We start from the raw sequence: 17152 nt of genomic DNA on the forward strand, positions 1-17152 counted from the left end.
TTTATTCCTAGGCCGCATTTCTCATGAGAACACGGCTTCTGAACGTGTGCCATAAATCTGTGCTTGTGTGTATTTGGGTTGCTGGTTGGGTGGGAGAGAGTGAGACAGAGAGGCAAGCACAAGGCTGAAATAAGGTCACTGTTAAAAGTTCTGTTGGAAGCCTTGATGGAGGTTCTCCTTGTGTTCTCATTTTGCCTGACACCTCCTATCTTCACAGTCTGCATAATGTGTGTGTGTGAGTGGGTGGGTGTGTATCCAGAGTACTTCTTTCATGACAAGTGTGGCCCTCCGGGGCTGCTGTTCTCCATGAAGACACTAATGTGAAGTGACAGGAGAGCCAGTGGTGCACTGCTCTGAGGGGACCTGCATTGTGGAGGAGACCCAAGAGTCTGGCCCACAGTGGACAACAATAGGAAAAGATCTCAAAAGGACAAGGCCTGTCTGTCTTTGAAAAAGCGTCTTAGCCTGTCGCTTTTACTTCTCTTTCTTCTCCTTCTCTCCTTCTTTTTTCCTCACTGATTCTCTTCTCACACGTTTTTGGCGCTCAAACACACCAGTGAGGATTTTGTCCTGCAGCACTCAACAGAAGTCTTTTTCACTTTTATCAAAGGGCCAATTCATCATTTCTGAGACATGAGAGCAAAAGAAATTGAATCCATATAATTACAGCAGCCTGAAAGACTTGATTTCCCCCAAATTATTGTTCTTGCAACAGTAGTTTGCTCACACCAAAGGTTCGCAAATGATGTCATTATTCAGGCAGAAATGAGTATGTCAGCTAGGGGGGGTTAACAAAAACAACACCGGATATTTTTGCAGTGGTGCAACTGAAATACATTACAACCTAACTTTAAATCAAACGCGAAATGAGCTGCTCCCTTCAGCTCTGTGGGAGATTTGTCAACACGAACTAGCTTACACAGCTTCAAATTACAGCCACCGCCGGCTTTCCAACACGCATATGAATGTTTTCTTTATTTAGGCTATGCTCATAAAAGTTTAACGATATACAGTGCATGTGACGATGGGGGCGCAGTCCCATCTGATTTTTTTCCTTTTCTTTGTTTGCTATTAAAGAGTTCAGAACTCGATAAACAAGGAATACAGAGGCTGCTATAAGGAACACGTCAATAACTGACAATACTTCGGAAAGGAAATATTTCTCCTCAGGATAATTTTTTGAGAAGTCGGTGTTACTCCAACTGCGGTCGCTTGGAGGCACTCTCTGTGAGGTCAGTCTTAATTGAATGGGTGCCTTCACAGGTGCGTCAATAGAGATTGAAGCCGGAAAAGAGGTGAAGAGGAACCCCTTCAAAATAAAAGTAATATATTTCGTGCTGGTTAGACTTCAGGGGAAATCACAAAGTTTTCCTAACCAGAGAAGAAATCAGCTTGAGTTTATGCTAAATCAACAGCAGATACTGCTAGAGAGAGATATCAGCCCCACAATCGATTCAGACCAATTTAAGACAAGAAAAGATGAAGAAGGAACTAAAAAGACATAAAGAGAAAAACATGCAAAATCCCCAGATGACCATGTCAAATCTTGTCCTTAATTTTAAACCTATACAGGCCTCTCTGTTGTGTGGTATTAAAAATAACTTTTCCTTAGTACAGGCTTTAATTCTACGTTAATATTTATTAATGATCTGATATGAGAAAGACAGTGTTTGTGGCATTTTAAAAGGACAACAGCGCTAGAGGCATACTTTCCATCACTATTTTTTTTCTAATTTTTTTTTCTTCTTTTTACTGTATTTTATTGCCAGTTCAAATGTGGGATTCATGTTTTTGGTATTCGCTGTTGCAAACTTAACACGTAGCTGGGAATGGATATAAATAATATTTTATATGCAAATAAAAGCATTGTTTACTTTGCTTTTTATTTGAATGAATATGTCGGAGATTAGCTTTGATCAATGTTCATAAATGTCAACTATACTTTATTCTTTTAAATATTCGAAATAAACCTGTCTAATTTTATTTATTTATTCATTTTGCAAGATGAAATCAAATTTAATCTACTATCTTTTTGGTGATTTCTACTTTACTATTAATGGGATTCTTCTTCAGTTTCCTTTCCCCAAAACTTTAGATATAGTGTTTTATTTTGAAGTACGGTAACAGGAAGTAAGCGTGCCATCGCGTGTGTTTGACGCTATTTTCAGTCACATGGTGCTGTCCAACCGAGGGCTGCTGATGGAGCCAGATGAAAAAGACAGGAGGCGAACCCCTCCGGTTGCGCGTCAGCATCCCCTCAAATAGGAATCCGCTTCTGTCACTTCTGCCCTGCACACCGAGAGACGGACGAGAGCAACCCCGAAACAACACCTGAAGGAGAATTTTATTTGGCATGCAACGGGTTTGATTTTCTTCGTTGTATTTTCTTTCTTTTGTAATGCCAAAGAAGAAGAGTAAAGGGAGGCTGTGAGGAGGCTGAAGCCTTGCAAAGAATGATAGTGAGGATCAAGGCGCGCTGTCCCAGGAGAACTCATCTGAAAAGCTGGCCGTGAGAGACCGGGATGCTCCTCTAAGGCACCGGGGACGAGTGAGTACGACGCATCTGGTCTCCGTCGTTTTCATTTTTGCTTCCACTTTGGCGACATCTGGGCAGTTTTGGATAGTGTCCCTCCTTACCTCTGATTTATGCCGTAGCCACTACTCGATCCCACCTGTCTGATCAATGATTCACGGGCGTCTTTGTAAAGCGCGCATAACCGTGTCTTCACCGACGTGTGAAAGTTGCCCCTCATTTGCAAATGGTGCACTTTCAGCGGCAACTTAATGCACGCAGGCGTCAGGGGTTTGATGTCGTGCGGGTGATTGGGAGGTCGATCGTGCCCCTTTAAAGTTTTGATTAGCGGGGACGTGTTGCACACTGCGGCCACAGCGTCGGTGTTAGGCTAATTAATAAAGCCTTTGTGAGGGGCTCTCCTATCAAAGGCACTTATCATTAATCCACTGATGGCCCGGAGGGCGTGGGTTGCTGTACGTGATGTTAAGAGAAAGGCACCAGTCCCGCTCACACGCTCGGGCTGATTAATTATGGACTCAGAACTGATGAACTCGCTGACTATTAAGTGCCGAGGAGATGCGGGCTTGTCAAAAAGAACCAGTGGCTTTTCAGATCAGCTTAAAGTTGGATTGTCACAATTCAGTCGTGGCATTTGGGCTCTTTTTTTCTTCTTCTTTTTACTCAAAATACAGGTTCGGGCCGTTAAGACACGTGGTGTGTTAAATATAAGCTCGCCAGTTAGAAATGACATCATTTCATAACATCTGATTCACTCAGTAACCTGAAATAAGAGTGAAATCCTTGCTGTGCTGCTAAATGTGTGGGTGTGAGCAGAACTTCTGCAGCAGGCTTAGTGCATGTAGATGAATGAATCGCACTTAACTATGCAATAAGGGTTCCCATCTCCTCTGTGTGTGTGTGTGTGTGTGTGTGTGTGTGTGTGTGTGTGTGTGTGTGTGTGTGTGTGTGTGTGTGTGTGTGTGTTTCACCTCATTACACCCATTGTGTTGACTTAAGCAGGAGAGTCACCCCTGAGGCCCGTTCTCCTGCCTTATTGAGGAGTGATGCCCTGAATTTCACCATGCTCGCCCTGATTACAGACGAGGGAGAGGCTTTTCAGCTTACGTGTTAAATTCACGGCCTGTTATTTCGACTGAAGCATCATGCATGAGTGTGACGTATATTTCCTGCCGCAGATATGCCAGTGCATTACACAATCACCACAATGAAGAAGTACCCCCCTCAAAACAAGTGCTTTGTTTTTGAGAGGTGCTTAACTCTTGCACGTAATAGATTTCCAATTTGCTACGGAGCTCCGGCTTTGGTCCGAGTCTTCAGCAATTATATTTTGCAGCCTGCCCACGCATGCTTTGTACAGGAGCCCCACTATTCCTGGTTGTTCTACAAACTGACCAAAAAAAACCCCTCTCTCCCTTCCAGCCCGTGTGCTGCATTTCTCCTGAGGCATTTTCAATATTCTCCCTGTGTATGTATTAAACATCAAGCTTGTCGAACTGCGAGCGCGGGGCCGAGCACTTTAAGGCAGAGTTAGCCTTCTGTTGAGGGTGACAGAACAGTCAGATGGCCCCCACAGGGCAGAGAACAATTCCTGCTGCTGAGGCACCCAAGGCGACAGGACTGGAGCGCTCTTTCCTCCTCCCTTTTCTTTCATCCAACCTACATCCCATCATCCCTTCCCACCTTCATCTCAGAGAAATGGAAAAAAAAATGAAAAAGGGGGGGAAAAAAGAGTCTCACTGGTTCTCTTGCACACCTGCACCACGGCGTCTCTTCTCTTTCCGTTTTCCTTGCGCTTCGACATATGAAACATTTACACCCTCCTTTATAAACACACATGCAGACGTGTGCCTCAGGACTAATATTTATGAGTGGCTGCTTAGGTCGTAAATCAGACCTGTTCTCACACACAGCACAGCTCTACTTCACATGTAATACCTACAATCACGTTTTTTAGCATTTTGTCATAATTACATACCCTGCTGTTCTCTACAACACACACATTTATTGATTTATTTGCAGTCAAATGCATTTGTTCTCTTATAAAGTCTCATTTTTATGAGACTTTATGAGTGTTAAACTGTGTTTGAGTAGAATTTATGTCATAAAGATGATTATGTAAAGGACTGTATTATGTTCAGAGGTGTTTAAAAAAGTACAAACACTTCTCACAATCATGCACCGCATCTTTATCTGCGATCTGTCAACAGCCTCTCAGTACTACAAACTTAAAATGTTATAGAAGAATTAAACTGCAGCGCTTTGTCATATACATGCAGTCAGTGTGTCATAAAGGTAGTATTAGTCACTTACACGTATACATTTGCTCATAAAGTCAGGCTGTTTTGTCACACTGTGAGATCAGTCTGATTTGTTGCACAAGCATGACCTTAAACTCACTAAATGCTCACGTAACTGCTTGCCAGCTGGGTAAATTAGCATGCTTAGAAAAGAGATACTGCAAGGCTGTACTGGAAGAGAAAAATCATCTTTGTATAAAATGTTGCTATTCTTGGTGAACAACTTGAACTTAGTGAATTTTTAAGTTCTTCTGCGGTTGGTTTGAAATCTTCTCTGAAACGTAAAGATAGCCAGAAGATACGATTTCTTTCCAAAAAGGCTGCGAGCCAATCAGAAACTGAGAATCTCAACAGCTTCTCTGTTCAGAGAAACTACCCCCTGTTTCAAATAAATGCTCTGCACACTGACACAGATGTAAAGTGCCTATTCACTGTCATTTTTTTTCTTCTGGTACAATCGTACTGACTCATAATATTCATGCAAACAATTATACAACAGTTATAGTCTTTCATTTATAATCTTCCCCACACACTGATGTGTGCCTACATGCTAGCTTTTAGCAGATATCCTTCTGATCCCACTCACAGTATCATGCTCTCTTTTAAAAAGATTTTTTTTAAATCATGCAAACTACCATTCAGTTATGCATACATGATAAAAAGAGGGATATGTTGCCCCGACTTTAAGTAAGAATGATAATGTTTAGAAGAAAAGCCACACAAATCTTCCTTTTTAAAATATGTTTGAACCAAGTGCAATTTTTGTGTCCAATTTCAACTTCTCTCTTTTGTGGTTTGTTTGTTTTTTCTCTAAGTGTGATTTGCCAATGCTAACTTTTGTCAGTTTTGATTTTCTTTAAAAGAACTACAACTGACAGCGTACAGAATCAAAAATCAACTTTTCATTTTTGTGCACTTTTTTTCATAAGAAACAAAGGTGAAGGTGATTTAAGTGTCTCATTAGGTTAGTTGTTAGGTGGTGTTCCTCTGCAATTTAAGTGAAGTTTGTGCCCTCCTCACTCACAGTGAAGAACTTGCTAACAGCCACACCATGGCGACATGTTGGTGTATGGCTGTGAGTGTGCCGGTGACCATTGTGTGCATGTTGCACATCCATGAAATGGGTTGACTCATAATCTGACAAATGTGAGACTGACGCTAAGAACGCTGATTACACTGATCCCAAATCCAACAACGGCTAACTTGATTAGCTAACTAATGTTAGCTCTATGTCAACTCTGTTCTTCAAACTGCAGCAATACTGACTCATCCAGATTCAAAATACATTGCACGCTCTGAAGTGATTTGTGAAACCAACACTTTGCAGTTGCAAACTGTGCTTGTAGCAATGGAACAACACAACTGACTTTACAAAGCAGATTACTTTTTGGGTTACATGTTGCCGCTACAGAGTTTTCCCATCAGGATTCTTTATTATTATTTATTTTCCTTTTTTGTCTTTCTGTTATAATCTCTCTGGCAGAGACCCTCGGCAGCACGTAGTTGTTGAGAGCTTTGAAAATGTAAGCCATTCTCAGTGGCTTTTGGTTTGCTTGTTAAGCGTGATGGTAACTTTACAGATCACAGCGTTAATGGTCCATGAATCCTCAAAGTGTGCATGTGCATACACATGCAAGCATGTCAGCTGTGTGCCTAATAGCTCAGGGATCGAGGGGCTGTAGATTGGCCAGTCAGCCAGACAGATGTGCCCTAGCCTTGACTTGTAGTGCAGGGCTTCAAACTGGCCTGCCACCCAGCATTAGTGCCACGGATCTGTTACCAAAGGGCACCAAAAGTTACTCTCAGCATAAAATGCTCTAAATTATTAATTCTGTTGTATAAGGCAGTAAATGGCATTGCAGTGGCCATTCAAGGATAACATATTCAATAGATACATATAATGTGCATTCTAACAAATTTATATCAGATAAAATTACCATACCACAGATCAATACAGTGACTGCACAGCACTTCTCTTACTATTCGCTTAGCCTAATTAAAAAAACAAAACAAAAACAGGTTCGTTGGGCCTTCATCATTTTCACCATATTTTCCATGAAAAAAGCCTCGGAAGTGGTTACCACGGCTCATCCCCTGAGTCATCACTTGACGCAATTAACTAACAATTATGCAGGATCCTCCCGACTAATTGTCGAGTGCATGGAATGTTTAGTGTCCATTGTCTCGCTGTGCACTAAATATATTTCAGGCTTAGCGTGGCAAAAGCTTGCCATTAGAGTCTGAGCACGGTAATTCATACAGTAAGTATTGATTCATGTCTCAGCGGCACTACAGCATAATGTCCCTGAAAACAAACGCGAACAATAAATAAAGTAAAGAAAAGGCAGTGATTTACATAGTTATGCTTTTAACTCCCCATTATGTCTATTTGTAATGCACTTATAATCCAAACGACATAAAATAATGTACTTAGAACATTTTAGCTTTACTATTACATGTAAGTAATGTACTACAGCCTCTTCTGCTGAATGTGACCTGAGAGAAGTTATTCTCCTCTTTTGAACCTTGAATCAGAATCAGAAGACTTTATTTATCCCCAAGGGGCAATTAACAAACAACAGAGCAGCATGACGTTGAAGATAAGCACAATAAGAACAGGCAATAAGAGTGAAATAATGAATATACAGTATATACAGTTTTAAAATTAAAGTGACTGAAAGGTGAATAAATAACTGTAAGTGACTAAAAGTGAATAAAGTGTCGGTAGTATAAGAAGAGTGTAGTTTATGTTTATGGATGTGGGAAATGGCCTTATCGGCTGGAGTTAAAAAGCAGAGTGGCTTTGGGGACAAAGGTGGCTCTCCTCCTCTCAGTCTTGCAGGAAATGCAGCGTCGCCCAGAGGGGAGCCATTAGAATGCAGGGTGAAGAATGTGAGATGGGTCGTAGATGATTTTGGCTGCCTGTCTAAGGGCCTGTTGGCTGAAAACCTGTGCCAGAGTTCTGACAGGCAGGCCAATGATTTTAGAGCACACTGATGGAGTGTGCTGCAGTCTGTTCCTGTTCTGAAGGCTGGGGGAGTGGAACCAGCAGGTGATGGAGAAGACCATGATGCTTTCCAGGAAGGCATAGTAAAAAGTCATCATGATGGGTGTGCTGACTCCAAAGGAGTTGAGTTTCCTAAGGAGGTATAGCCGTTGGTGGCACCTCCTGAGAATCTCCTCTGTGTTGGCAGAGAATTTAAGGAGGTTGTCAAAGATGGTTCCCAGGTATTTGTACTCCTCAACTACCTCCACTGGTTTCCCGTGGATGGTGGTGGTGACTGAAGCGGCCAGATCCCTCTGCCTACTGGAGAAGGTCACCACCATCTCTTTGTTTTGCTCACGTTCAGTTCAAGTTTGGAGCTGTCACACCACTCTACAAACTCCTGAAGAGCAGGCCTGTGGTGTTGTGAGGGGCCTGACAGCAGTGACAGGAGAACTGTGTCGTCAGCATATTTAACCAGGTGACAGTTGGGCTGTGTGGATCTGCAGTCATCAGTGTAGAGGATGAAGAGCAGGGGGGAGAGCACACAGCCCTGGGGGGAGCCAGCTTTTGGGCTTTATTTTATTCAGCATTACTTCTTGAAGTAAGCAACCTCATCCAGTAATTTGATGAAAAACTGAAGAAAATGACCCTACTGTAATAAAATGCTGCAGTTTTTACATGTCAGGTTATTTAGGCAGAGGAAACTGTAGTAGACACATGAATCTTCTCGCATTAAACTTCCTATTAGCCGGTTTTAGAAAGTCTGAAACCCTTTAAGTCTCAACTGCAGGCATAGTTGTCAAATTATGCTTTGAGGAAATATTCCTTCCATCTTTAGCTCATACTCAGCATTGCCACTGCATGTGATCCATTATTTCTTTGGTAGGGTTGCATGAAGGCGAACAAAATGCGCTTGTGTGTTGGTTTTTTCCCCGTTGTGGGAACCACAAGTTAACTCATAACCTAGTTCATGTTTCAATGCAAACACGATAAATCACCCACAATAACGATAATGTGATAATGCAACCGTACAGTTCTTTGATACGTGTCACGTAGCAGGACAGTTATTTACAGTAGATCGAATCTATCTGTGGAAATGAGGGAGAATAAAATAACCATAAAGGTAAAAACTGGTAATTTTGTTTGATTTATTGTATTGTGTAATATTGTTTAATTAATTAGCTCTCTGAGTCACTTTGTCCAGCTGTCTGTGAAATGTCCCCTGTGAGTTTCTTCGTCATCTTTCATTCAGTAAGCTCCACCACAAGAACTCATGAAGTAGTAATTCCAGAAAATTAAATTTGGGAATCCACTCAGGACCTCTTAATGGTTTAAAAAATAGTTATTAAAATATTTGGCACTGGTGTAGACCAGACCACTGTATCACATGGAAAGAAGTGCTATATCGGGTTACATAGTTTGTCCCAATCCTAATCATCACCAAAGTCCTTTCTCTTCAGAGTGCCAGACGTGTGTAGGTGCCATTTTTGCCCTACTTTGTACTTGAGTCACGAGTGACTGAGCCTTTTTATTTCTTTAGAAAAAGGGGGGAAAAAATGAATGCATCGTAAACCAGTTGCTCAGTTTGCACAATGTGAATCCACAGAATGCATAACTGTGTGATGCATTACAGGTGCAACTTGAGAAGGTGGATTTTTTTCTAGATGATTAGTCAGATCGCTAAATGAGTCTTTGAGACTTCTAAAATTACCTAAGTAGAGGTGATTTCTGATAAACTCTGTCTGTATTTTCAGACTTTTTTCTTTTCTTTCTTATAATTTAGAAAATGTGGTGTGTCTAAGCATGTCCAGGGGTTGCAGAAAAATCTCTTCAGTTGTTGTGGCCAAAATTGTGAGTAACCATAGAATGTCAGTAAACAAATAAAAATAAAATAAATAGCTGCATGTGATGTCTTGCACAAATGTCCCCTTTTTGTGCGTGAACCGATTTACCATTTGCGACATTTGTGTAGTCACAAAGTGCGAAGTGTGCAAAGTTCCTATTTTTAAATAAAAAGTGAATCTTTTTAGTTTCATTTGCCTAAGGAAATTTGACTCGGCTCGACCTTTTCCAGCACTCCCGACAGCGTTCTGCTGTCTGCAGTGTTGCTCCTCTGAATGTTCAGGGCCACACTGAAAAAGCCTTACAGCTACAGTACAACAAGTACCCTGTTTCCATGCTGATAAAAGAGGGAGGAGAGTTTTTCATTCTTAAAGTTAGAGTTTCTGACTTCTTGTGGGTGGAGAAGTGTTTATACTGTAAGTTTAATCTGCACAAACAGAGCATATCTTCTTGATCTCATTAGCGAGGATGGGATGCTCTTCTTTAGCTTGCCTCTTGTTTTGTACTGCTGTAAATAACAAAAGAAATACTCCCTACTCTTGGTTCAAGAAAAGAGTGTTACATATGCATTTTCCATGATCAGATTTAGGCTGAGCTAAAGCCATCGTCTATATAGTTACAGAGGTGTTGCATCAGGTGTTTTACTTAAGCTTAATACCGGCATCTGTGCGAGAGACCTCTAGATTGTCTTTGGCTGCAAATAAATCACATTTGCTACCACCATCTAGCAAACATACATGGAGTTAGTTATTGGAGACATTTTTAAGTGTTTATTGATTGCAATGAATATCTGTTTGTGAGTGGACGTCAGCAAAAAAATGTACAAGAGGAAACGAGCTAAAAGTTCTTTATTGTCTTTTGAGTGCAGCTATATCTTCCCATTGAATGTATTAGATTTGATGCTATTATACCAGCCATCTGTCTCTGTACTTCCACTTATGTCGTATGCATGTTTGTTATATGTTTGTTCTCACTGGCGACTCACACTCATGCGTTAATTTGAATGTGAGGTGTTCCTCCGCCGTAAGTCTCTTTCTGTTAGAGACGCAGACAGTGGGAGCACAGTGTGCACTGGTGGGCGAGTTCACCTTTGCAACAGTAGCTGTTTATTGATTCCTCTGACAGTCACTCAGGTGTTAGCGATGGAAGATCAGCCTCTGCACTCAGAGAACACGGTGACAGTGGGGCATTCATGCTGACTTCCCTGTTTATTTATTCATTAACAGGCGGTTTGCTCCTCAGCTCCGCCTCAGAGGACTATTTTCACCCGTTTCACCTCCTGAGGTTTTAGATAGTGGCACATCAGGCACCACATCTGTCACACATGCACACGCATGCACAGTAGCGTCAGCTTCACCCTGTGCTTACCATGAATGAGTGAGCCTGTGGGGGACAGTGAAAGCCAGAGGAAGAATGAAGGGTGGAGTCGAGGGCTCCGGGGACCATGGCAAGACAGATCCTTTATTGATTGGTTTAGTAAGAGAATCCTCAGGCTTTTAGTGGGGCTGCTTAATAAGAGTGGCTTGTGGAAAGAGAGATCACATCATCTGAACTCCACTCCAGAGGCTGCCTCTGGCTTTAAAGAATAGTTCACAGCAAAATCAAAACATAAACAAGAGGGGGGCTAATCCGTTTAAATAATGGTTTTCGGCACTCCACAACTTTCAGGATTCAGAGGTATCTCGTTACACAAGAGCTCACATCAGAGTCGTTTACTTGCACTTTCTCCCTGAGGTCAGTTCAGGTTTTCAAACATGCAATATAATGGCCCAAAAAAACTTTTGACACATGGCCAGATGAGTACCCTGTCACAAGCGCGTCCATACATCCGATTCAAAACATAAAAGGTAGAATTTATGTATCTACCTATCACATAGTACATAGCAGGATCACACAAAACGAAACTTGAGATCTTGCGTTGGGTTTGTGCGCCTGTCACAGCGGGGATGGTGTGGTTTTTTGTGCACTGACGTCTCTTTTTCTTTTTTCCTTTTTTGCTGCACGCTCCCCTATCTGCCTATCTTGGTGTTAAGTCAAGTGCCTGGCTTCAGAGAAACTCTGAGCTATTTAAGGAGGCAGCACATTGTGCTAAGCGAGGAAGTAAAGTGACACAACTGGGGTTGAGATTTCTTGGTGTCTGAAAACCTTGAAAATATCTTTATTTAGTACTCTGCTCCCCCGACACCTTGCAGATTGCACCTAGCTACCATCAGATAATGAGTAGCTATGGAAGCAAGCAGCACATCAAAGCCGGAAGATAAACAACGCATTACTGACAATAGTTCTTTTACATTTTATTGCAAAATGACATTTCTAATCAGAAAGCCTCTTATTGCTATCTTTAGGTCATTTTAATTTTTGAGCAAGTGCTAACAAAAAAAATAGTAATCATCATTTTGACAATTCAATTTATAGATAATTTAATGTCAGGACTGATACAGACTAATGTGACTCCAGTGAATGTAGAACATGTAATATGGTGCGTATATTATTGAAAGAAGGGCTGGGACTATTTTGGGCTGTTTTTGATGATTTAATTTTATTATTTATGTATTCACCTCCACATGAAAGAGCGCTTAGGTCCCATGCGGTTTGTCTTTTTCTCGCTCATGCACACTTTTTCATGCAAACACATGCACAAATCCATATTTATTTAGTTATTTGCTACCATTTGTGCAACTACCATCACCCTTTTTTATATATATATGTGTGTGTGTGTGTGTGTGTGTGTGTGTGTGTGTGTGTGTGTGTGTGTGTGTGTGTGTGTACACATATCCACATACGTCTGCCCTTTTGCAACCAAGCTGGTGCAGTTCATTTCAGTGTAAAGAGACACATTTGTGTGCTGATACAGTCTGGTGGGTTTTTTCATGTGCTTGGACTTGTTTAATTAAAGCACCTGCTGTTTGTCCCCTTCATTCACCCATTTGATCGATAGCAGGCTGGCTCTGTCAGTGTGGTAGCTGTAATGGAATCTTTGCTAACCCAATTAGCAGTGCCCCTGCACTATATTAACCCTATTTACATCGGTACACATACATCTCCCTGACATGAAGCATGCAAGGCCATGCAGCTGGTCAGACATTCAGCGAAATGAAGTCAAGTGCATAGAACATTTCATATAACAGGTTTAGACCTAATGTCCTTATCACTACTCATACCCTTTGGTTCTTCCATAGCGAGCATTAATGGTTGTAAAATATTAATGGCCTGTAATGTCTGTTCCTTTGTTGTTGTTGTTGTTGTTTTTATTCAAATAAATTAAGTATTGGATAATTCAGGAAATAGGACTTGAATAGGATGTTTGGTACTTTTCCAAAGTCATTTCTGTTCATGAATGTTATCAATACCTATACTGTTTTTTCTATATACAGAAGCATTGTGACGTCTCCAGTTATGTGTTTTTTTCTTGTTGTTTTTGTGTTTTGTTTTTCTGCTGGCGACCATTAGTAAGTCGATGATTCCACAGCAAAAACGGCTGGTTCATTATGATGATGTTTGTTTATCCCGTGCTTATGTTAAAAATGCGTATTTTTATTGAACTTTTCTCAGCTAATGCTTTTCATCATGCTCAAAAATTCACTGCAAGTGGCGCTATACATATGATGTCAGCCATCATTGTCTCCTACTGTTAGATGCTTATATAAGCATATTCTGTTTATTTCACTTTTCATTATTTATTTATCTGCTATTATTTGTGCCAATAAAACAAAGAGTTATAACAACATATATGAAAAAACAACTCTTATGACGTTTTTTAGCTCTCATCGTGCTGTGTTTGAACATTATAAAACATTGCCATTAGCAGGTTTAATACATTATACTGTATATTTATGCTACAGAAGTTCATCTGTTTGGCTCTCATTTCGCTTGTTTTTGTACTATGTTTAGTTTAATTAATAATTAAAATGATTAAAATACTCTTGCTGGCCACTTCATTAGGTACACCTGCTCATCCACTTGTTAACCCTAATGTCTAATCAGCGGCAGCAACTCAATGCACTTAGGAATGTAGACATGGTCAAGATGATTTGCTGAGGTTTCAGAGCGGAGAAGAAAGATTTAGGTGAATTTATGTGATGGCTGTTGGTACCAGTCTGGTTGGTCTGAGTATTTCAGAAACTGCTGATCTACTGGGATTTTCACACACAACCATCTCTAGGATTTACAGAGTATGCTCTGAATAAGAGAAAATATCCAGTGAGTGTCAGTTCTCTGGGAGAAAATGCCTTGTTGATGCCAGAGGCCAGAGGACAACAGGCAGACTGTTTCGAGCTGATAGGAAGGCAACAGAAACTATTGGCTTCTCTTCACTGGCTCCTAGACTCTAACTCAAAATCCTTCTGATCACATACAAGGTCTTGAATAGTCAGGCCCCATCTTATCTTAAAGACCTCGTAGTACCACATCACCCCAATAGAGCTCTTCGCTCTCAGACTACTGGCTTACCTGTGGTTTCTAGGCTATTTAAAACTAGAGTGGGAGGCAGATGTTTCAGGCCCCTCTTCTGTGGCGCAACCTTCCGGAGACAGACACCCTCTCTACTTTTAAGATTAGGCTTAAAACTTTTCTTTTTGATGATGGTTGATACACCACTCTGCATTTATTCATTAGTTATTATTAATCTCTGGCCTGTCATCCTCCCCTCACCCTAACTTGTCGCAGCAGTCCCTGAGCCTGGTTCTACCAGAGGTTTCTTCCTGTTAAAAGGGAGTTTTTCCTTCCCACATGTCACTAAAGCACTTGCTCATAGGGGGCATCTAACTGTTGGGGTTTTCTCTGTTTTCTGTGTATTATTGTAGGCAACAGCACCTTGTGGAAACAGTTTTTGTTAAATGGAGCTGAACTGAATAACCGTTCATTACAGCCAAGGGATGTAGAATGTTACTGTATCTCTAAATACACATTGTGTTAAACATTGTTAATAACCATTTCACTTCCTTTATGACTATAGTGTGCACATCTTCTGATGGTTGGTTGGAAACATGGCAAGAAGTTCACTGTACTAAAATGGCCTCCAGGGTTTGGGGGCAAAAGGGGGTCCAACCTAGTACTACAGGGAGTGCAGAATTATTAGGCAAGTTGTATTTTTGAGGAATAATTTTATTATTGAACAACAACCATGTTCTCAATGAACCCAAAAAACTCATTAATATCAAAGCTGAATGTTTTTGGAAGTAGTTTTTAGTTTGTTTTTAGTTTTAGCTATTTTAGGGGGATATCTGTGTGTGCAGGTGACTATTACTGTGCATAATTATTAGGAAACTTAACAAAAAACAAATATATACCCATTTCAATTATTTATTTTTACCAGTGAAACCAATATAACATCTCCACATTCACAAATATACATTTCTGACATTCAAAAACAAAACAAAAACAAATCAGCGACCAATATAGCCACCTTTCTTTGCAAGGACACTCAAAAGCCTGCCATCCATGGATTCTGTCAGTGTTTTGATCTGTTCACCATCAACATTGCGTGCAGCAGCAACCACAGCCTCCCAGACACTGTTCAGAGAGGTGTACTGTTTTCCCTCCTTGTAAATCTCACATTTGATGATGGACCACAGGTTCTCAATGGGGTTCAGATCAGGTGAACAAGGTGGCCATGTCATTAGTTTTTCTTCTTTTATACCCTTTCTTGCCAGCCACGCTGTGGAGTACTTGGACGCGTGTGATGGAGCATTGTCCTGCATGAAAATCATGTTTTTCTTGAAGGATGCAGACTTCTTCCTGTACCACTGCTTGAAGAAGGTGTCTTCCAGAAACTGGCAGTAGGACTGGGAGTTGAGCTTGACTCCATCCTCAACCCGAAAAGGCCCCACAAGCTCATCTTTGATGATACCAGCCCAAACCAGTACTCCACCTCCACCTTGCTGGCGTCGGACTGGAGCTCTCTGCCCTTTACCAATCCAGCCACGGGCCCATCCATCTGGCCCATCAAGACTCACTCTCATTTCATCAGTCCATAAAACCTTAGAAAAACCAGTCTTGAGATATTTCTTGGCCCAGTCTTGACGTTTCAGCTTGTGTGTCTTGTTCAGTGGTGGTCGTCTTTCAGCCTTTCTTACCTTGGCCATGTCTCTGAGTATTGCACACCTTGTGCTTTTGGGCACTCCAGTGATGTTGCAGCTCTGAAATATGGCCAAACTGGTGGCAAGTGGCATCTTGGCAGCTGCACGCTTGACTTTTCTCAGTTCATGGGCAGTTAGTTTGCGCCTTGGTTTTTCCACACGCTATTTTGAATGAAACGCTTGATTGTTCGATGATCACGCTTCAGAAGCTTTGCAATTTTGAGACTGCTGCATCCCTCTGCAAGATATCTCACTATTTTTGACGTTTCTGAGCCTGTCAAGTCCTTCTTTTGACCCATTTTGCCAAAGGAAAGGAAGTTGCCTAATAATTATGCACACCTGATATAGGGTGTTGATGTCATTAGACCACACCCCTTCTCATTACAGAGATGCACATCACCTAATATGCTTAATTGGTAGTAGGCTTTTGAGCCTATACAGCTTGGAGTAAGACAACATGCATGAAGAGGATGATGTGGACAAAATACTCATTTGCCTAATAATTCTGCACTCCCTGTAGTAAGGGGTACCTAGTAAAGTGTTTGGTGACTATATGTACTAAGTGCATTCAACTAAGTGCTGTAGTTGAATGGGAGCCTCTAAAGTGTGTACGCTATCATTTGCCCTGTAACACCTGGGATAATGAATGTATGGAAAATTAACCAAACTGAAATGACACATAAACCCCATCTTCCCCTTGGTTGGCAGCTCTGTTTGTAAGCCAAAGTGAACAGATATTAGACTCAATAGAAAGGAACTCCAAGCACAGTCAAAATGCTGTTCTTAACATTATTCACACAGGCGAAAGGCAGAAGATAATGATATTCTAGCTAACTGGTATGGGTCTCTGCTTCAAACCCCACATATCATTTTAGATGTAGCAGCACGATTTGTGCTGATAAAATTAGTCATCTGTGGCTTTTCTTCAGTGTCAGAGGCTGTGAGTAGTGTAATGGATGAGCAGGCGTAGTAACTTGGCAGCAGCTGTGCTACAGTGGAGGTGTAAGGTAGGTGGCCTTGGACAAGGAGTGTAAAGAAAGGCAGGATGACTCACCTAGTGAGGAGCATGCAATACTCCATTGACGAGCAACCCACAGAGCTCCCTCTCCTGTCTCTTCTCCATCTGTGGTGTTTCGTAGGACAGTCAGGGAAAGCAGGAGAGTGATGGGAAACGTGCATGTAGGTTAACGTTTCAGAATTCACCTGGGGTAATGGTTTTTCCATAAGCTGCCATTGTTGAGGCTGACCTGGCTTTTAAGACTGAATCAAATCGATGGCTTCTCCGTCTGAGGCTGGGAGGAGCGAGGGAACCTGTCTCTGTCTGCACAGCAACGATAACACTGCTCAATAGGCACTAACCACCTTTCAAATGGAAATGTAGTATCCAGTGAAATTAGACACAGTTATCTGGATG

The 17152-nt window shown here is 41.4% G+C and overlaps 1 protein-coding gene across 2 annotated transcripts in view; it reads left to right on the forward strand.

Annotated features, from left to right (window-relative positions):
* The first annotated feature begins 2153 nt into the window (after positions 1–2153).
* Positions 2154–17152, forward strand: part of LOC113013122 (uncharacterized) — a 43229-nt gene continuing 28230 nt past the window's right edge. For both annotated transcript variants that reach the window (XM_026153765.1, XM_026153768.1), the window contains exon 1: positions 2154–2548. The gene's annotated coding sequence lies outside the window, so the exon portion shown is untranslated. The remainder of the gene's footprint in view (positions 2549–17152) is intronic.

Source organism: Astatotilapia calliptera, chromosome 20 (genome assembly GCF_900246225.1).
Source record: "Astatotilapia calliptera chromosome 20, fAstCal1.2, whole genome shotgun sequence".
Taxonomy (NCBI): Eukaryota; Metazoa; Chordata; class Actinopteri; order Cichliformes; family Cichlidae; genus Astatotilapia; species Astatotilapia calliptera.